Genomic DNA, 23,441 nt, shown 5'->3' on the forward strand with positions numbered 1-23,441 from the left:
ATGGTTCTATTCTGTCACACAACTTAACTTTGTCATTTGTTCTGATCAGGTGGACTCACTTCCAAACAGAAATGGGCTACAGCCTCTTGTGATTTCTTCTTTTTCAGAAGGTCACCAAGCTACAAGCATCATTCTAAAAAAAAAAAAAATCATTCCAAAATTATGATTATGCTTCAGGGTAGTGCTTTTCTTTGCAGCATAGCAGTTTCCAATTTCTTTATTTTTAATTAAAATAGTTTAAAAATAAAATAAGAGGGGATGTGGAGCTTGGTCTGCACCAAGGAAGTTCTTTGCAGTATATTAGTACCATGTTTAGGATTAGGATTCAAGACTGAAACTGCTGCTTGTATGATTGTACAATAGTAATATATTTCCTTTCATTATAGCAATAGCAATAGCAGTTAGACTTATATACCGCTTCATAGGGCTTTCAGCCCTCTCTAAGCGGTTTACAGAGTCAGCATATTGCCCCCAACAATCCGGGTCCTCATTTTACCCACCTCGGAAGGATGGAAGGCTGAGTCAACCTTGAGCCGGTGAGATTTGAACAGCCGAACTGCAGAACTGCAGTCAGCTGAAGTAGCCTGCAGTGCTGCATTTAACCACTGCGCCACTTCGGCTCTCTGTTGCTCTGGACCTTTTAAACTAAACAGGTGATATAATAATAAAATATTGTTTTGCTGACACCTGAACATTAGTAGGATCGGGTGATGATTTTTGTTATTTGTTGAATTGCAACATAACTTTCCAAAAAAATGTAGATTAATAGATGTTCTACTGGTAAATATGAGCCAACAGTTCTAAGTGGCTCAGAATCCCTTTGTAATAGTAACTGAACATACTTTTACAAAATAAACCTATAGTTAGTTTATTTTATTGTCATTGCACCGTGTACAACGAAATTAAATGCCATCTTCAGTATACATCATAGATAAGAAAACTATAAAAATAAAACAAAAATTTACATCCTTCACATTTTATACAATTGAATTGAAAACCCCTGATACTGCATTAATATTACACTATACAGTAGGATTCAATATAGCTTCTGCTCTAAGATAGAAGCTGTTTTTCAGCCTATTTGTCCTTTTTAAAATTGTCCTGTACCGTCTGCCAGATGGTAATAGTTCAAAAAAAGGGTGACCAGGGTGAGATGGATCTTTAACAATGTTTTGACCTTTCTTAAGGCATTAATTATTGGTAAAATATACTGAAAATTCTGAATCCAAGCACGTTGGCATGGAATATAGACTTGAAGTAAAGACTACATGAATGTCACTGGATTATGCCCATAAGTACTCCCCCACCTGTTTATAATTTTCTTTAATGTAGACTGGAAAAGCTCTGTTTCAGGAGGTAAATAAATTTATGGTCTTAACTCAGGAACAAGTTCTTTACATTCACGTAAGTAATATTTCTTTTCCATTTTCACTGTAATGCTACTTATTTTACTATAGTGAGCCAACATGGTCAACAACATTTGTGTTTTCTTGGATACTCTAAAATATTTTGTAAGATTTTTAGTAAAAACTAATTTCCTTAAGAAGCTAATCTATAACTGTAATAAACTTTAATTATTTTATTTCTGTAGTCTTTATCTTTATATACTATGTTTATTACAAAGAGCCATTTCCTCTACTGGATCATGCTTTTATAATATGTGTTAAACATACTGTAGTACAGCAATGGCAAACCTTTTTTGGCTCACATGCCATAAGGGGGAGAAGCGCAGGGAGGGGGTCGTTCATGGGTGTGCCGCACCCATAATGCAATGCGCGACCCCCAGTGCACATGCATGCATGAGAGGTGCTCCCCCCATTTATCCATGCTTTTTTCACCCTCTCCAGGCTCCAGAGACTTTATAGGAGCCTGGGGAGGGCAAAAACAGCCTCCCCCGCCCCCTGGAGGCCTTCCAGAGGCTTCAGGGACCTTCAGGAGGCTTCCCTGAAGCCTCCAAAGGCAAAAAATGACCCAGGGAAACTTCCTGAAGGTCCCTGAAGACTCCGGAGGGCTTAAACCAACCCTCCGAGCAAACCAGAAGTGACTTCTGGTTTGCTCATAAGGTGGTTTTTAGTTCCCCAGAGGCTTCAGGGAAGCCTCCTGAAGGTCCCTGAAGCCTCCGGAGGGCTTAAACCGACCCTACGAGCAAACTGGAAGTCCATTCCCTAACTTCCTGTTGGCCCATAGGGCCAGTGTTTTGCACTCCAGAGGCTTCAGGGAAGCTCCTGAAGCCTTCAGAGGGCCTCCGGGGGGGGGGGAGGCTCTTTTCGCCCTGCACAGGCTCCTATAAAGCCTCTGGAGCCTGGGGAGGGCAAAAAATGGCTTTAAAAAAGGCTGAACTCAGCTGGCCAGTGCCCACATGGGCCTTGGCCATCTGACAGGGCAACGCCTCGCGTGCCCTAACAAATGGCTCTGCATGCCACCTGTGGCACGCGTGCCATAGGTTTGCCATCCGGCTGTAGTATCGATAAGTAAGATGCTTTGAAGATTTAATATTTCCAGACATATAGATTTTTTTTTCTTAATGTGAATGGAAAATCTGTCTCGTCATCTATTGTGCAAGTTCCCTACATTTCATGTATAGCAAAATTGTTTTAAAAGCTCATTTAAATTGTTAAACAAAAAAAGTTTTTTTCCATATCTTAATACTTCTCATATCTGTATAGTGATGAACTATGTTTGATTCTTCTCTAAATGAAAAGGTATAACTTCTTTATACAATAATTTATTACAGTCTTAGACCAGAGACGAGAACAATAAAAACACTCAGTATATATACACTTAAAATTCTAGTATAAAATAATAAATAACTAAAATTTATAATAAAATCAAGTATCAATTACACATGGTCTGACTATACGATAGTTGAAATCCCTAAACTGTGTGGCCCATTGGAGGTTCAATGCTAAAAGGGAAATGACTAAGCAGTGAAAATGGTTTGCCACAATTGTTGTATAACATCACTATGGTGGAGAAAACACGTGTTTGCAATGAATCCCCAGTGCTGCTATGCAGAATCTAGCCATCTGCATTGTAGTTATGGTGTGTTCAGCTTTAAGCAGTGACTGGAGATTGGTAGTGTCAGAACGGCCAGGATGCCTAGCAGTTATTGGCAGAATATGTTTTTTTTTCCTAATCTGTATAAAGGAACATCTAAGGAGCATCTGACCCATAATCTCCATCTCTCCTGAGCCGCAGGGACAGAGTCTTTCCGTGAATGGTATCCTTTTATACTTCCCATAGAAGATGGTCGATGGAAGCACATGGCACTGTGCAAGTGCAAATGCTTTCTGGTGATTTGCTGACTCCAACTTGTTGTATACTGAAAGAAAGTCCTCGCAGTTACGAATGACAGCTCGGTAGCAGCCAGGCGCGTCTTAGCCAATCAGACGTGCCTGTCAGTTGCCGAGCTGCCTATAAAAGGCAGGCTCTTCCAACTGTCAACTGATTCTTCAACTGAACAGCCGAACATACCAGTCTACCTGGAACTGCTTCGCTGCTGCTTCTCCACAGATACCAGTCTAATCTTTGTTACAATTGTTTCTACTGTGCTCACAGCCGGTCTTCCTTAGATGCTTTGTTAATAGTTACTGTTATATTAAATTGGTTACAGCGTTACCGAACCAGAGCCTCTGTCTTCATTCTTAAGATACAATACAACTGACTAAGATAGCTGGCAGGAATAACAACACATCTAATGGCATCTGGAACCAGGAACAGCGGAGCTTTCCCAAAGTCCATCTGCCTCTCGATGTCCTCCACCCTTTGTCGCAAGGTTTGTCTTGTTAGATCATAGTCCATCTTGAGTATTAAAGCTGGAGAGAAGCCTAGTTTGGCAAGGTTGGACTCGACAGCCTTGATCCATGATGAAGAATTTGTCTTGGAGAATTAATGGAGCAAGCCCTTGCGGAAAGAAGTTAAGCTTTAGCCAGAGATTTAAGGATGCTATACAGATTCTTGCTTCAACTTCTGTCAATCCTGTCTCCAGGCGCAGAGGTGCATTTTAGACACAACGTGGCATCTGGATTCTTTATATGTTCATTAACATTTGCCTATTTCTTTTTGCTATATTCTTCATTTGCAGTTTCATTTCAGGAGAAAAGTTAAAAAAAAAAAAAAAACTGCAACAGCAGCAAGTTGTTTGTGCACTGAGGTTACTAAGACTATTTTTTTTTTCCTGTGAAGAAATTTGTTTTTAGAGTCATGTCCCTATAATCCTAATTTCCATTCTTGCCTCTGAAACTATGACTCACATTTATTGGTTTATGTCTAAAAATAAGTCTCTTCAGAAATAATACAACATGAAAACTTTAAATTTAAACAATTAAGTCTTTCCTGTTAAATTTACCACTCTAATAAACCCATGCTGAATTAGGCTATATTAAAATTTTTAACACCAAAATCTTTTATTTATCTGATTAATAGCTGTGCCACTGGCTATTTCAGTTTCACAAAAGACATGATTCCCTTCAATGCAGGCAATAAATTAGTTTCATTTTCTTCCCTAAATTTGAACAGTAGAAGCCTTTTTAAAAAAGCTTTATTAATTAAAATCCCAATGAATTACCTGCTTAAATTTGGAGGAAGAAAGCTGAAGCTTCAATAATATACCAAAAGCTGAAACTTTGTTAACTTCCCATAACAATTTGCTCCCTGATAATAATGATATATCAATAAATAGTAACCTGTTTTTAATGTATTTTTAAGAAAGTGGACCGTAAAGATGGAGACAGTGAAAAAGAAAGCCTTGTTCTTAGTAAATCCATATACTTTTATTGTAAAACCAACCGGAAAAAAATGTACCACAAAGTTCAGTGTAAGATTCAAATGAGTACTTGCTCACACAAAAGGATATTTGCCTGATAGATAAAAATGAAATGAATTTGTTGAAAAATATTTTTTTCTCAGGAATGGAGCATATCTCTTTCTCATCCTTTAATTGACATGGATTTTTCAGTGCTAAAAAGAGATATATTTTAGCACCAGTAAAATGTTCATAGCAAAAAGATTCTATATTTTGACTGAAATGAACATTCATTTGAATGAGATTTGTTGAAATAAATGCACTAAAATAGAGGTAAAAATAAATATACTTGAATATAAATATACACATAGAAATGGTTGTTTTGAGTGTTGCTCCTCTGACAAGAGAATTGAGCAGATGTTCATTGTACCAAATAATTTTCATACTGCAATGTGAGATAATAGATGAACCACGTAAAATCTAATTTCTGTTGCAAATTGCAAACTGCAATAAGATCCAGAATAGTAAACAATTAGATGCTTTATTTTCCTTTTAATAAGACTAAATAGCCAGATAATATCTACTGGAATCAACTTGTCTAATACTGTTTAATAGGATTTGCCATTTTTCCAATTGCTATCGTGATAGGTTTTGCACGTTGATTATCTCTAAACTTTGCCTCACTTTTCTCATAGAAAAACTCTCAGCGGTGATTGCTTTAACATTTATTTCAGGTCAAGTGGTTAAGTATGAATAATGGTGTGTCAAAAATGTACAGTAATGTTGTCAATAGAGCAATTACCATTTAACTAGAGGATATTGTGGGACAGCAATACATTAACTGGTCCCAATGCATGAAAAAGAAAAGGGAGGACCAGTGTTAGTAACTACTTTCAAAATCAGTACTGTAAGTATTGTACAGTATGCATTAATATTAGACAGAAACTGTTGATTAAGCACAATTAATTTTGTAACAGCACAAATCGTTTTACTTATCACTAAAGAATTGCATTATTGCTTATTAGGACAAAGCACTAAAAAGTACATAATGTTTAACCATTCATTATTTTACTTTGACTTCCAATGAATGTTCAAGTGTGGTGATGCTTAAGAGAAATTATTACAATATTTATTTTAGATGATAACTATATAATGTGAGCCTGTAGAAATAAATAAAATAAACACCATTTATTTTATTTACATTATTATATGGAATAAATCTTTATTGGAATCTGATTTTATAGAAAAGAAATGTCTTAATGTAATATTGATTGTTCAAAAGTACTGCAGTATTCAAAAAAGATTAATGATGACTTTATCATAACTTCTAACAGTCTGTAATCTATAGCTGAGTGAAACCTGCTAATCCTGAAGATATTGATGAATTAAAATAAATATTTTTCTTACTATACTTATTATCATTGCAGTCGCACTAAAATCAATATACATGGTAAGCTTATAAATATATACAACAAAAACAAATTTAATCACTAACCGTTTGTCACACATAAAGCATCTGGTGTTTTGATGAACTGAAAAATATTCACCATGGTTTCTTAAATAATAGTATGGTGTAGACATGAAGATACTAAAACAAAAATGTGACACAATGAACCATAGGGAAACATGATACTACAATCAGCTGGGATGGGGAAGTTTTTATCAAGGTAAAGAAATCACTCAGGGAAAATCCCAGGGACAACCTCTCATTCAAAAACAACAATAACAACAACAAACTTAACTTTTAAAAAACTTGAAAAGACTGAATTGGCAAGGAATGTTTCTTGAGTGAGGGAACAGAAAATTATTGCGGGAGGAAGAAATAAAACTAAATATGCTGGAAAATGCAAGCTGGCAGGTTGGAATCCTTAACAGGAATTCATCAATATTTTGTTGCAAATCCCATTTATGTTAGAGACAAGCCAAGAGCCCATGGTTTCAAAGGCAGAGATATTAGTTATGTCAACAATGAACAACTGCTTGTTCTCAAGGCTATAAATACTATTATTTAAGTAACCAAGATAAAGAGTCCACTGAATGTGAGAACGACATATTGATAGAAGGCAATCAACTATTAAAATTAGCTTCATTTTAATTTGAAATGTAGCTGTAATATGTATTTGTGAGAGAGAAACTTCAGTCAATCTGAACTAAACAGCCAAATTAAACCATATCAAATTGGAACTTGAGAATTACTGTTCAGTCCTAGACTACGACATCTGACAGCTTGATTGCCTTTTCTGTAATGTAATAGGGAATAGCTTTGTCATGTGCAGATCAAGGATCAGTATAATGGCTACTGACATTCTGGCAACTCTGCTGACTATCAATCAAGCAACATATCCCGGTGGTTACATAGAGGAAACTGTTAGCTTAGATGTGAAACAGGTAGCCAGAAAATGGGATAGAATCAGAATCAATCAGTATCAGGGATGACCATTCTCCCAGCATGGATCCAGGCAAATTCTGCAGCTGTTCTTCTGCAGCTGTTTAACACTGAATTCCTGCTTCTATAGCAGTTGAATATGGGGGAAATCTGAATAACCAACTCATGCTTTTTAATCAATGTGAACAGTACATCTTTCTGAGTACAGAGGACTTCTCATCTGATAAATCCTGTGCAGGATTAAAGCAGCTTAATAATGGACCTGAACAACTATCATAATTTTTTGTCATGCCTAAAACTTAACTTTGTGCTCTGGCCATCAAGTAACATATATGTCTAGGATAAGAAGGCATTTGGCATGGGGATATGCCATATAATTTCAGTTACTATCTTAAAATATGACTAGAGTGAGAAAGGCTCTACTGAACAAAGAGGGACTTGTTTATAATATGAAATGAACTAATGCATCAAATGTAATTATTTAATTAATCTGGGTCTGCTTGAGCCCTGAAGAAGAATATAACTAAAAGAGAAAGGCACTAGCATTCTTTCCTCCAGTAACACCCATTCATCACACACTTTAGAAGTTGAACCCACACAGCTGAAGGCCTGCAAAACTGTACAGACTTTCCAAAACAATTTGTGCTAGTACACAAAGGCCTATATTTGTACTATGACAATTTTGCCACTTTCCACAACAATGCCCTGCTGATTGTTCCATTTACCTTCTGAAGTATTGTATCTGTGGAGAAGGGATCATTTTCCCAGCATTAACCCAAATACTCCAATTTGACTGTTCAGAATGGTTCCAGTCTCCAATGGCTCAATGCTTGGGATAGGAATGAAATTAAATGGAATTCAGACTTGCAGAACTAGTGACTAGGAAATAGTCATCCATCAACTTAGAAAAAAACCCAGTCCAGAATAAAGTTACAGGCCTTACAACAGTCACGATTCACAATTTTAATGAATTATTCATTGCTGTCAAATATGTGTCCCAATTTGTCTATTCAGATTCGTGTTATAGTTCAAATTTTTGATTGGGGACTTCATGTAGCACAAGTTATTAGGAGTTCCTGAAATTTTACATAGTTTCCCACTTAGATCTTCTAGTAGTCCTAGAAATGGGTTGGCTATAACTTTACAATTTACAATTGCCAAAGTTTAGGCAGTCAAATAATTTGTACTATTCCAAGATGGTTTAGATTTTGATTTCCTATGCATTGATCTAAAAATATTAATACCCTGAGATTTGCCTGCATTTTTCAAATTTGGGTTATCCAAGAGTGCTAGCCATGTTAATAAGAATTGAAATTATAATTTCAGCTCAAATTCTTAAAAATGTGCCTTGCAGGCTTTGATGTATTAAGTACCATGGAGCTATGACCACAAATGTATCCAAACCACTTCCATATTGTTAAGTGGGTCACATCACATGTTCTTGTATGTAAACATATGTACAATGATAAAGTGAAATTTGTAATAATTTAGGTAATGAAATTCTAAGGGTATAGCTTTCCTATATAAAAATTCTGAACTAGATCAAGATATTAGCATGAGGCAAACTTTAATACATTTATCACTCTTGAAATACTTTTCCTATAAACTCAATGGGATTTTATGTCAATTCGGATCTGAAACAAAGTAAATAATAAGTTTAACATCCATATTTTTTTTAAAAAAAGATTTCCTTATAATAGTTTCCACATATTAAAAAGAGCTCAAGCAGCAATTTAAACCTCAGTAATTACACATTTGTTTAGAAACTGTCCAATAATGTGAAACTTGTCAATTAATTAGCAACTTGGTAGATTACCAACTGTTGCATAATACAAACATTCTGAAATAGAAAATATGTAATTTTCAATTATATATCAGTAACATAGTAACAATTTGTATTCATTTGATTCAGGTAATAAATCAGCCCAATGGATTTAATATCAAATTAAAAATAAGAGATATAAGGGATATCTTTAATGAATCCCATAAGACTCTAAACAGATGAAAAATAATTCTGTTGCAATAATCTCAGAAAAAAAAATCTATACCACTTCAAGTCACACAAAGAAAGAAGAAAGGCAAGGTATGTTTAAAATACAGCACTATCACAATACATATTAAAGGCTTTGTCTGTATCCAGAGTAACAACAACAACTGCTGGTTTCTGTTAGTAATCAAATACTTGGCATCCCTTTATAAAACCAGATTAAACAGAATGGATAATCCAGAGCTGCTTAACAAGGAAATTGGACAAGAGTTTATACAGGTCATTACTAGTTTTCAAAATCATAATTATATAAGCTTACTAGAAGCCATTGAAAAGCACTTATTTTTAAAGTGTCAGAATAGATATCAATATTACTGGGAAATTCAATATATGTAATATATTGAATAATAATTTTCATAGACTAAATGATATCTCTTATTTCTTGGAAAAATAAAGGGCAACATGACCATATGCAAATTGGTACAAATTACATTATGAAACTCCCCCCAAACTTATCCGTAGTGGTGGGGTGAACAATACAATACTAAATAAAACAATAAGCCTATTATACTGATTAACGTGGCTCTGGCCTGGAGAAAGACTTGGTGATCTACTCCAGTTTTCCCACCCAAAAACTTTATGGTTCAACTCAAAGATTTGGGAGATATGGTATCGACTAGTATAAAACCCTGGCTGAAAGGGACCAATGAAACAAAGAGACTATCATAGTAGCAGAAGCATCCATGATGCAAATGGGGTAAATCCTAATAGCCCTTTAGCTGTTGACACAACTCCCAGTGTAAAAGAGTTCTTTCCGCTATTCAAAGATCTTCAAATTAGGAACACTGAACATCAATGGCTTAAATATAAGAAACCTTTGTCAAGAATGAAATGAATAGCACAACATTTGATAAATTAGGCATCAGTGAAGTTCATTGGACTGGCTGTAGTCCTGATGGTTTCCAACAATAATACAATCAGAAGAGAAGGGATAGTTTCATACTGCATTAAAAAGTGGGCAGAACCATAGAAAGTTTTGGAACAGTTAGTAATAGGATAATGGTATTACGTATCAATGGAAAACCTCACCACCTAACAGTTCTGCAAGTTTACACTCCCATGGCAGACTCAGCAGTAGAGAACATCAAAGACTTCAATGCTGAAATTCAGGAAACTCTGAAATAAGCACCAAATAAAGACATTATCTACAAAAGTGGGAGAAATGGGGGGGGAAAAAAGGATCCTAGCAAGTCTGGCCTTAGTAAAAAAAAAAACAATGAGGCAGGAGAACATCTGATTCAGCTATGCCAAGAACAGAGCTAAGCATAATGAACATATGGTTTGAACAACAAAAGCAGTGACTATACACTTGGATTTTGCCAAAATATGTATTGATTTGGTTTCAATGTTTTCCATTTTCCAAAGTTCCAAAGAGAGGCAGGAAAAGATTTAAAAAAAGTACTGGGCTGTACAATGAAATAAATTGGATGAAGCAGCCAAGAGAGGTTATGCAAGAGAGTGATTTATTTATGTGAAGAAGGCCAGAAATTGCTTTATGGCAAGAAAGGCTATGGCCAGAGGATGTGATGGGCAGGAATTGCCTGACCAACAAGCAATCAGAGAAAACTGGTGGGAATATGTAGAACAACTGTATATAAATAAAAAAACAAAAAAAACAAGGGCAAGCTGTAAGAGGAGAAGCTGACCTACCAGAAATGAAACCAGATATCCTGCAGGGGAGGGTACTGTAGGCAGTCAACCCATTGCCTAACCACAAAGCCCAAGAGTTGATAGAATTCCTGCAGAGTTGCTGTGACCACTGCCAACAAAAGCTCTTGATAGTGCTTTGCCAAAGTGTATGGAAGACTGGTCAGTGGCGAAAAGAATGGAAAAGGTCACTATTTATCACAATACCAAAGAAAGATGATACAAAAGATTGTTCCAACCACTGAACCACAGGCTTGATACCACATATGAGTAAAATTCTCTTGAAGACAATCCAACAGTGTTTGAATCCAGCCACCAACAGAGAACTGTGTAATATGCAAACAGGATTTCAGAAAGATAGAGGAACTTATGATCATATTGCCAATCTATTGGATGATGGAAAAATCAAATGAATAGCAAAAATATCTCTACATGTGCTTCATTGACTTCACAAAGACCTTGACAAGTTCTGCAACTGACTCAGAGAATGGGAGTATCACCATATCATATCCAGCTCATTCAGTCATTGTACTTTGACCAGGCAGCCATGGTAAGAACATAATATGGAGAAACAAAATGGTTCAAAATTGAAAAAGGCACTCAGCAACGTTGCATCCTGTCACCTATTCATTAAAATGTTCAGTTTTAATTAGTGTAGTCACAATGAAAGCAAAAAGATTGCAAAGTATGTATGTATGTATGTATGTATGTATATGTATGTATGTATATATGTATGCATTCATGTAATATTTTGAAAATTCTTAATAAACTAAAGCAATATTTTAAGTAAAACATTTAATTATAAACATTAACTAATAACCTGGATTGCTCATTTCTTATTCAATCAGAAAACTTGAGTGCTTGTTAATTAAAATTACTATACATGAAGTAGAGTTTGGATTTCATTTACATATACTAGCTAACAATTTTCCTGGATAAAAAAAATATTTTTACTGAACAATATTAGTTTAAAAAATCCCAAAACGTCAAGCTAAAGGCCTATTAGATGTTAAAATTCCTGGATATAAAGACAGGAAACCAATCTGTCCCTGCTAGGTAGTGGTCAGCGTAACAAAGCAAGAGTAGACCTCTTTATCTTTGAAGATATCATATACAGTTGTTGAAATATCATAAAATTCCTATAGATCATTGTCACTAAACCCTGAAGCCCAACAATGACCAACTTCATTGCCCAATAAAATTATATATGTAAGTCATATTCCACTAGCCTCATAGTATTTGTAGAAACATTCAATCACTGTGTGAAGTTCCCAGAAGATGACCTAATTAATTTACGAGCCTTGAGACAAAGGTAAAAAAAAAACACATTCATTTATGAGGATCAACATTCTGGTGTGTACTCCTGTGGAACCAAAACTGATTTACACTTAATGGCATCTGAACTTTACCCCTGTGTCCCCTCCCCTCTGCCTTGATCATAACTCACATTCACCAACAAGATGCTACAGCAGGTTATTGGACATGTGCAGCTTTAAGAATATGAGACCTGACTCTAGCCAAAAGTATGAATGGAATTTTCCTCCCTTCTCTATGCCACTTGATAGAAGTCATGGCAACACTTTACAAGTTGACACACTGTTGAATCAAAACACTAGTGAGGATAGACTTGATATCACTGCAATGATAGTTGGGTGATGCTATGAAGATATTGTAAGTCATTAATGGGGAAACAGTCATAGGTTCATGTAGGCCACAGAAAATAAATATTTAATTGTTAAATAATTGCTAATTAAAAAATCTACAAAAATGAGGGGACTCAAAGAAAATTTGTGCATACGTATACCTGGTAAAATAGGTTGTCCAGAAAGAAAAAGAAAGAAAGAAAGAAAGAAAGAAAGAAAGAAAGAAAGAAAGAAAGAAAGAAAAGAAAAGTAAGAAAGATAACAAAAAACAAGAACAAAAGTTTTCATTAGGAGTACTAGATGGGACACACTGAAATTATAATATAGGATTCTATCCTTATTCCAGGTAGCATGATCAGTAATAAAATTACACTTCCCAGGAACATCTGGATCATAAATGTTTAAAATCAATATCTGTGGATAAATGAAAAAGAATGCTGAAAAAAGTTTTAATCCATTTTAAAAAATAGATTAAATACCAAATGGTCTCTGGTGACCAACTTCTGACCCTTCTGTATAGGAAGATCTAGAACAATAATTATCTTCTTTGCTTTCTATTAAAGGATCCATTCCATGGACCTTAGGACTAAATTTCTGAGCTGAATAGAAATGAAAACTTGAATGATAAGCAGCTTCAATTTCAGGCTTATAAAATCTCATTATAGATATTTCTATAAAAGCTGTTGGAAGGTGATCTAAGTCGCCAATGTAATTTATGCTTAGAAACTGAATAATTCTTACAGTTGAATCAGCTGTAAGATTTTTGACTTGCCATTTTTAAAATGGAAAGTATCAACTTTCTGATTTAAATTGTGAAAGATCTATTTCCAAGAATTATTTTTATGTATGACTGATGATCAGCAACATTACAAAAATACATATATCAGTAAAACAATGGTTGGACATTTCTCAATTTCCTGTCACACTTTCATTCTTGCTATTTAGGTACCATGTGGGTATTGGAATGTTTTGTGTCCAGAAGAAACACTTAATATAAAACTCATCTATTCAGTAGGGATAGCAAAAGATCACTCTTACAGGAATTTCTAAAAAAAAGGTTCAGCATAATAAGTCATGATTGCTTTCATTTGGTTTCAGTTTTTCCAGACAACATGGCTGAGGAATCCACCAGTAGAAAAATTATCACTAATGTTAAATTTTCATTATAACAAAGGAGAAATTGAGAACCATATATCAAAATAATTTTCTCTGTAAAGGAAATATGATTCATTGGATATGTTACTAGAATGAGCTACATTGGCACTACAAGGCCTGTGGTATAATATATTCTGTGTATTAAAAATTTATGGCTGGTGCAAAAGGCTTATAAGTTGTCCTTTTTATTCCTTTGATTTTCAAGTTCTTGATACTTCAGTGTTTAAGAAAACAAACGAAAGGTTTCTTATGTTTGTCTGTCTGTGAGTAACACAAGTAATGTAATATTAATGTTGGAGACTCTTTTTTCTAAAATCCAGTTGGTTAAATGCTCCAAATTCTTACCAAGATTAGTCCAATGTTGAATCCTTTTGGAAAAAAATATATTGAATTTTACCTGGTAGAATACCAGACATACATTTAGTAGAGGGCTTTTGTTTCATTTTTATAGATTGCTTTTGACCTGCATGAAAAATATATGGCTTACGAAAAAGACATATTTCTTCCATTTGGGCGAATAATGTTAAGAGAGGAAAAGTGAGGTTTTTTTTTACTGTGAATAGTTTTTTGAAGAAAGTTATACCAGCTAGAGATTTCATTTTAAAGTAACTTTTCCACTTTCTTGAAGTGAACATTAAGTAAAGGCACTTGTTTCTGCAGATGTTCTTTTAACCAACTTTCTCTGAATTTCAATAAAAAATATTAATTACCCAAACAATATTGAGATTTAACATTGTGAATAGGCCATTTTATCCATTATTCAAAATTTCCATTTCTATTGCCATGTTAGGAGATTGAATTTCTATGAAAACTGTTGTTGAAAGTTTATAATTCTAAAATATAATCCCATTCTGATTGGTCTCAGAACTGTAATTCATTTGAAACAAAAAGTCTGTTTTTAAAATATTTGGAACATCTTAAGAAAAAATATGTCAAAAAGAACAAAAAACTCATTAAAAGAAGGATAAAGTTTACTCCTCAGTTATTCTTACTAGGTATATGTACTGACTTTACAGTGGTAGAGACTAACTTGATTTTGCATCTAATAACGGCAGCAAGACTGTTGGTGGCGCAATATTGGAAGAAGGAAGACTTGCCTACAACTCAAGAATGGACATTGAAAGTTACAAACTTAGCCGAGATGCTAAAATATCGGCATATCTTAAAGATCACTCAAATGAAAGATATAAACGAGACTGGAAAAAATGGATTGACTATATACAAAATAAATACGGGACCAAGAAAATTCCAGTTAGCCTATGCTTAAGATCAGAAATGATTTAAATTGTTTAAAGTTACCGTATTTTCACGACCATAAGGCGCACTGAAAATCCTAAAATTTGATCAAAAACCGGCAGTGCGCCTTATAATCCGGTGCACCTTATATATGAAAAAAGTTTGAAAATTTACCGTTAACTGATACTGCGCCTGTAATCCAGCACATCTGGAGGGCACTGAGCAGGGAGCAGATGCCCTGAAAAGGCATTTAGAGGCGGGGGAGGGAGGGTTTAGGTTAAAGAAGGGAAATGGGAAGGAAACCAAGGCTTTAGCCCCAAGTCAGCGGCTGGTCAATCCACGAGGGTACATTCCTAGCAGAGGGAGCTTTGAATTAAGTTCGCTGAGGATGGTGGGCTACTTCCGATGTTTAAAACGCCCAGCCTCAAACTTGACCAGGCGACCACTACCCCCACCCCACCCCTCTCTCTTGTTCAAGAGTTCTCACCTGCGCCCTCTGGTCTGGCAACCTATCTTGCCCTACCTGGTGAACAGGACGACGCTGTGCTCCAGGGGGCTGTTGCTCACTTTCTGCTAGCTCTCCCGGATCAGCTTCTGATACGCGCTGGAAAGTCCGTCACGCTCCATTTTTCTCCCAGAGCGAAGTGCCAAAGGGGAGCAGAAGCGCCGTTTCGGGAGAAAGCTCCGCTCCCCGCTCAAAGGCTTGGGCTGCCCCCGGAGGAACAGGTGGCCCGGATCCGGATCCCCGAGCAAATAATAAACAAATCCACACGCGGGGCTCAACGGAGCTTTGAAAGCCGCTTTCTCGCCTGGAGCTTCCCTTCACATCTCTGGAACGGCTTGGCTCCTTTCTTCTTTTTTTTTAGGGCGCCCCTCCGTTGGGAGGAGGAGGAGGAGGAAAGGCTCCAACTCTGCCCAGAGAAGGAGCCCGAGCGCTCCGGGGAAACGTGGCAAGCCAGCACTTCAAAGTCATGTTTCGCTGAATGGCGGGTGAGTTCTAAACTGCCGGCATGACTTTGAAAGGACTGGATTGCCTTCCGCGCGGGCCGACGTGGAAGGCAAATGGCAAGCCAGCCCTTCAAAGTCATGCCGGCACTTTAGCGTGCCCCTCAGCCGCCATTCAGCGAAAGATGTTTCCGATACAGAGGATGTTTCCGATCTCCGATACGGAGGACGAAGAGTTCGAAGGTTTCATGGAAGATGAATAGAGCCGACTATAAAATAAAGCTGTTTAAAAGTTTAATAAAAGTGACTGATTTTTCTCTGTATTTTTTTAGTGTTTTAATTCTTTTTAGGCTGCGTTTAAAGGCTACGCCAATCCGTGAAAAATGATTGCAAATTGAGCACCTGCCAGTAAACCCGGATGAATGTTGCAAAAAAAAACGTGCGCCTTATAATCCGGTGCGCCTTATATATGAAAAAAGGTTGAAAATTTACCGTTAACTGATACTGCGCCTTATAATCCGGTGCGCCTTATGGTCGTGAAAATACGGTAGTTCAGCAAGAAGAAGCTAAGGTCAATGTAGAATGTTATTAATTTCTTTATTTCTTTTTTTCTCAATAGATTTTAGACTGTGTTTGTTAGAAATCCATACCGTGTACGAGTTCTGGGAAGTCGGGGGGGAAGGAGGAGGGGGGTTGGGGGAGGGTGGAGGGAGGGAGGGGTATATATTAGGCTAGACAAGAATTTGGTGGTAAACTAGAATTATTTTGACATACAAAAAATTGTACTTCGATGTCTTACTGATTGAGGAATGATGAAATGTTTATCTTAAAAGAAATAAAACTTTTGAACTTGAAAAAAAAAGAACAAAAAACTTAGAACACTAAGATACTAATGAAAGAACATTGGATTTAAAAATATAATGGAAACTATAATTTTGGTATATCATTAATTAATTGCAAGTAACAATATATCATTTTAAAGACTTACAGATTACCATAATCACTAAACAAAATGTCAATATCAGGAACTGTGATAACTATGATACAAAATGAAATTGGAAATGATAAATTCTGCCATATTGATAAGTCTACTGTAATATAAGTAGTATTTTGTACCTGTTGGATTTTATTAATGTTTTATGCAGAGAGAAACACAAATTGTAGTTACATCTATGTATCAAGTTGTAATCCCGAAATTAAATCCTATGTCATATTTATTTTTAAGACATGAAATTGTTCTAGAGAACTTGATTAGTCCTTCTTCCATTGAAGGTAAAGAAATAAAATACAGTTTTGGCTTAGGCTTCCTAGTCTCTTTTTGTATTATGCATGTTGCATTGAAAACATTAATTTTTATAATGATTAATTTCAAATTTGTTTGCTAGTTTTCTTAAGACATTGAACTTTGAATGCAATTTTTCCTGCACCTATTCATATTTATTTATTTATTTGTTTGTTTGTTTGTTTGTTTGTTTATTTATCTAGTTATTTATTTATTTATTTATTTATTTATTTATTGATTGATTGATTGATTGATTGATTGCATACTCTGCTCATCTTGCCATTGAGCAATTCTGGGTAGCTTTTTCTTTAATTTCATTCTTTGTTTCATATTTGTTATTCCATCTGCTGCCATGACAGAGAATGAATTGGGGCTTTTTACCAAATCCATTTCTGAAAAAATCCATTTTAATAAATATTTGTTGATATCAAAATTAACACCAGACAATATTAACACTGTCTTCTCCCAGCAGCCTTCCTGTATGCTTTTCAGATTCACAATATTATATCAATAATGATAAATAATAGAATGATTTTAGCTTTCTCCAGCTTCTTTTCCTGCATGATCTTTTGGGACAGAACAATGCAGACACAGACACACACACACATACTCCACATTTCAACATAGTAGAAAGCTTTTGTGATATAAATGGATCAGCTGAAACTAGGCAGTAAGTAAGATGTTACAGAATTCTTATTTAGCTATTTTTAAATGACAGAATGGCTTCAGCCAGCCCATTAGTAATGCCACATGCAGCTTCTTGAATCTAATTTTAAAACACTGATTTTAATCAGTGCTTTCATTTCTTGATAACCTGTCTGGCAGAATCTGTGTGGTCTTTAAGGGATTTACTGAATCTGAAAATAACTGCTAGAACTGGTTAAAACAGAGATATTACTTTTTTTTTTACTCCAGAAAGATTGAGTTAGTTTAAAAAAATTAAAATGAGACAGATCTTTTTCCTTATCATCATTATAGGCCCAGGATGGCGAACCTATGGCATGCGTGTCACAGGTGGCACACGCAGCCATTTGTCAGGGCATGTGTGTTGCCCTGTCAGCTGGCCATTGTGCATGTGCGTGATGGCTAGCTGAGTTCAGCCTTTTTAAAAGACATTTTTTGCTTTCCCCAGGCTCCAGAGGCTTTATAAGAGCCTGGGGAGAGTGAAAACAGCCCTTCCTGGAGGTTTCAGGAGCTTCCCTGAAGCCACCGGAGTGCAAAAAAAGGTCACTTCTGGTTTCCTCGTAACACTGTTTTTGGTCCTCCAGAGCCTTCATAGAAGCCTCCTAAAGGTCCCTGGAGGCTCCGGAGGGCTTAAACCGGTCCTATGAGCAAACAGGAACCTCCTGAACCTCCGGTTTGCCTGTAGGGCTGTTTTTGGTTTTTTTTGCATTTTGGAGGTTTCAGGGAAGCTCCTGAAGCCTCTGGAGGGTCTCGGGGGGGGGGGGCACGGAGGCTGTTTTTGCCATCCTCAGACTCCTATAAAGCCTCTGGAAACTGGGAAGGGCAAAAAAAGCATGCAAAAATGGGGAGGAGTGCCTGTCATGCGTGCATGTGCACTGGGGGGTGTCGCACATTACATTATGGGTGAGGCACACCCGCACACAACCCCCCAGCACTCCCCCTGCTTATGGCATGGGAGCCAAAAAAGGTTTGCCCTCGCTGGTATAGGCCAATCCAAGAATTTTAATTTTAGAAAATGAAAATAAAATACAACACAAATTGCTTACTTATATTTTAAAGTGGAATATCACCTTTCAAAAACAATCAGAATGTGTATGTAAAACACTGTACTGTAAATTTTGATGTGGAAATTGTGAAGTTATACAGTGGTACCTTGGTTGTCATCAATAATTCGTTCTGGAAGATGCACCAAATATTAAAACTGATGGGTACTGAGAAAACTATGTGTCTTATCACATGACTCGCTATTTCAGCTGGAAGAAATTATCAGGAGAAAGATGAGTGCCAGGACAAGATTTCTCTTTCAAAATGTGTTGAATACTGAATTTGATGACCTTTGAAGCAGTCTAGCAGAAGTACAGTATGACTGTACAGAACTATACCACAGTTAAATAATGCATTTATAACTATCATTCCTATGTTTCCTATTAAAAGTTTGGATCTTTATATCAGTGGAAATTCCTGATAGTGAGTGCATTAGAGATTTCATATAATTTTATATTTACTGAATGCTGTTTTAACTATAGTATTTTCATTACAGCCATCAAAATAAATGACAATGCTTTAGAGGATATTACTTTTTCTTTTTTAATATATAATCATTCTGTTGCGCCTGACAGCATTCTGATTGATTTTGAACAAGGAACTATGAATGCACCGGCAACTGTATTTCCACATGCTTTACCGTACTAGGTTGTCTGTTTCACCTTGGTCAGTCCTTATGGCGTCGTATACAAAATGAAGGCTTGTCTAATTTGTATCGCAACACCGAGAACATTAAACTGTACTCAAAAATGCTCATTGCACTGAGTTTCGTTCCTACGGAAGATGTTGGGTCCATCTTCGATGAACTGAACGATAGTAAACCAGACAATCTTCAAAGTTTTTATGATTACTGGGAAGACAATTACATTGGCCGTTTGAGACGCAAGCGACGAGCTAATCTGTTGTTTCCTATCACCATGTGGAACATGCGAGGACGTGTTGCTAATGGCTTGCCATGAACAAATAACTCAGTCGAAGGTTGGCATAATGCGTTCCAGTCGTCTGTAGTATGCCACCATCCAACCGTTTACACATTGGTTCATCATTTCCATTGTGAACAAACCATCAGTCGTATACAGAGCGGAATTACCAATAATCAGGCAGCAAGCAAGTCTAAATACGTGCAACTTTCAAGATGTCTTGCTACAATACTTCCAACATATGCAGGGCATGATCGTACGGACTATCTACGTGCCATATGTCATAATATTGATATCTGAATTAATTAATTTATTAACATAATAATTTTTAATAATATTTAACAATGAATTTTTAACTTATTTTGTGACATTGTAAACTTTTACTGCTGAATTTTTGATTTATTTCGTGACATTATAAACTTTTAATGCTGAATTTTTAACTTATTTCGTGATATTATTCATTCATTCATTCATTCATTCATTCTTTCATTTATTTCAGTTTGTATGCCGCCCTATTCCCGAGAAACTCAGGGCAGCTAACAATCAGAAAGGGAAGGGAATACAAATAAGAAAATAAAAGACAAACAATTTAAAATACAACAACAGTTGCCACCTCGGATAAACTTTTAATGCTCAATTTTTAACTTATTTAGTGACATAGTAAACTTTTAATGCTGAATTTTAGTGCTGAATTTTTAACTTATTTATTGACATAAGAAATTTGTACTGCTTTTAAATGGTGTGTGGTTTTCTTCATCGCGCTTTTGTTGTCGCATTTATATCGACATGAAATTGTGGGCGCGATTATGACGTCGCGTTGTAGTTGGCGCTATTTTGTCAGCACTATTTTGTCGATCGCGGTTTTGTCGGGTCACATAATCATTAAACTGACAGAAGCACTAAAGATAGGAAGAGATCTAATAAAATAAGTTAATATGATTCTATCAATTATAAAGAAAAATACCATTGCTTTTCATATGGTAAGATATCATCATTCAAGTAAGAATAGTAAAAAATAAATGTGTTTAATTATAATTATAATAATTCAGATAAATTGATTAAACAAGCACTCACTAACATTTTTCTTAGATCAAAGTTCTATAACATACTTCATAATCAATTGTTCACAGACAAAAACTTATGCAGTACAATGCCTTCTTTTTTCAGCTGTTTCAATTTTTTTTCTCAAGGTTTTCTTCCTCAAACAGGCAGCAAAGTGTGGAATCTTCTTGAAATTTCTGGATTTTGCTGCCTGCTCGAAGCTTCACAATCATCTCATCATGCTGCATTTTTAGTTTTTCAGTTAACCAGTTCCATATTTCAAGGTTGTCTTCCCAAGATAATTGTCTCAAAATAGGAGCCTTGTCATTATGTTTTTGTTGACCATCTCAAAAGAGATTTTTCCTGTACAGATGGATTATAATACTGATAATTTCTTATATTCAAATTAGATCTTTTCATAACAGTAAATTACAAAATAAATGAATTAAAACATAGTTATTTAAAAAGAATTAAAAAAATATTGTAAGGAGAAAAACCTCTCTCCAATGCCAAATTAAGCCATATATTTTCATTTATTGTATTTATTACAGTTTGAAATCTTACCCTATTAATAAGTAACTCAAGATGATGACCATATCTAATACTGATTCTTCTATTTCCCCACACAAACCATGTGAAGTGAGATGGGCTAAGAAAGAGTTATGGGCCCAAAGTAACCCAGATGGCTTTTGTACCTAGGGTAGGACTAGAACTAGAACATCAAACTGGCTCTGTTCTGTTGATCACTTAAAAAGTGTAACCAGTAATCCCTTATAAGGTGAATAAATAGGATGTACTGGATGTCAATTTTCCTTAAATACTAACTAGTTTGTTAAAAAGTGTCCCAATTCAAGAAAACTTCCTGTAAATATAACTCTTAAATGTTTTCAATTAAGTATATTTTAACTTGGTTAAATCTTTATTTTTTAAATAAAATTTTCAGTTTTTGACTGAAAAGCAAGAACAGTTCACTTTATCATACTTCACAAATATAAAACCATAACAAAGAAATATTTCTTATCATTTTTTAACATTCCACCTTGAAAAACATCTTTTGTCTAAATAATATGATTTGTTTTCTTTTGACATTCAAAACTCCCGAGACTGACATTTTTCTAAGATCCACAATATAAGAGATGATTGCAAAATATTTTAAAATGTCATCAGCAAGTTGGTATTCTTTATATTTTGTATTCTGTCATCAATCATGCTAATTTCTTATTTCACAAAGATTGAAGGGTTTTAATGCCCGGTTTCAAAATCTAAATGATCAATGGATGACTGAAATGTTTTATTCATTATTAGAGTTTATTTTTATCTGTATTTATATTCATATTTTAATATCTGAATGAGTTCACAACAAACAAACAATATATAAACAGTATAAACAACTTAGGAGAAGCAAGGTTCTACAACAATTGAGTCCACAAAAACTGTAAGAGAGGATTCACTTACTAAAATTGAAATGGAAATGATAATTTAAAACTGTGTAGATATTAATTTTTCTCAGTTATAAACAATATACTTCTATTTCCAATGTAAAGATACTAATTGATTGATTGATTGATTTTATTGATTGATTTTATTGCACTTATATGCCGCCCTATTCCCGGAGGGACTCAGGGCGGCTAACAAATCAAGGGGAAGGAATACAAACAAGGGGAAATAATGATCTAGCTACATTTCAGCATCTTATTAACATCATCGCTCCCCAAAAGAAATAAGTAAGGTGGATTGAAACTTTTAATATAAAAAGTATACTTTTCCATAAGCTATACAGTGTATAAATGCTCTTTTATACTAAGAAGACATTACTTGCCATAGAATATAAACAATACATGAATTTCAATCAGCAGGTGAGGACTGGTTCTGTGCTCTGGAAACATTCAGTTGCCCAGACTCTACCCCTCAAGGGATTATGGAGTCGTTTTTTTAAAAAATAATATATAATTTAAAATGGTCATAAATGCATTTTTAGAAATTGTCCAAGAGAAAGAAAAGTGTCCAACAGTTTTGAATGATTAAACAGTTTAAGAGTTTTCAGATTTATATTAAACCTTTGGAACACATTGAAATTGCAGACACTGTGAGAAGCTAAAAAGTGCACAATAAAATTAAGGAAATACAACTACTATTGTCTTGGAGGTAGATTTCTCATTGTATTAAAATATGTCATTTTTCCCACCTCAATTAGTTGTTTAGGGTATTCATGAAAAATCCTTGGTACTAACTTTGGTTGTTTGCCTCATTTACAAGCCCAGTTCTTTTTCATAAATAAATATTTTTTTTTATTTTTGTATTCCATTATTATTATTATTATTATTATTATTATTATTATTATTATCATCATCATCATCATCATTATTATTAAGTAACAGTTGGTGTGTTTTTTCCCACTTCATAGAAACAATAAATAAACAAAACCTACAACCCAGCGACCAACTCGTAAGCTTTGATGTTATATCCCTCTTCACCCAAGTGCCTATAAAAGAAGCCTTGACAGCTATGCAGAACAAACACAACCCCCCTAAACACATCCTGGACCTGACCAACCACTGCCTAACCAACACATACTTCATCCATAATGTACAAAGATACAAACAGATAGAAGCACCCATGGGATCACCCCTCTCACCTGTCATCACAAACTTATACATGGAACATTTT

General features: G+C 35.2%; 1 protein-coding gene across 9 annotated transcripts in view; it reads right to left on the reverse strand.

Moving 5' to 3' along the window:
- The window catches only part of TENM3 (teneurin transmembrane protein 3), an 836,795-nt gene that overhangs the window by 763,304 nt on the left and 50,050 nt on the right, over positions 1-23,441 (reverse strand). The gene's annotated exons all lie outside the window — the stretch shown is intronic.

The sequence above is a fragment of the Thamnophis sirtalis genome, unplaced genomic scaffold (assembly GCF_051295495.1).
Source record: "Thamnophis sirtalis isolate CommonGarterSnake01/CBP01778 unplaced genomic scaffold, rThaSir2_p1.2 scaffold_10, whole genome shotgun sequence".
In the NCBI taxonomy this organism is placed as follows: Eukaryota; Metazoa; Chordata; class Lepidosauria; order Squamata; family Natricidae; genus Thamnophis; species Thamnophis sirtalis.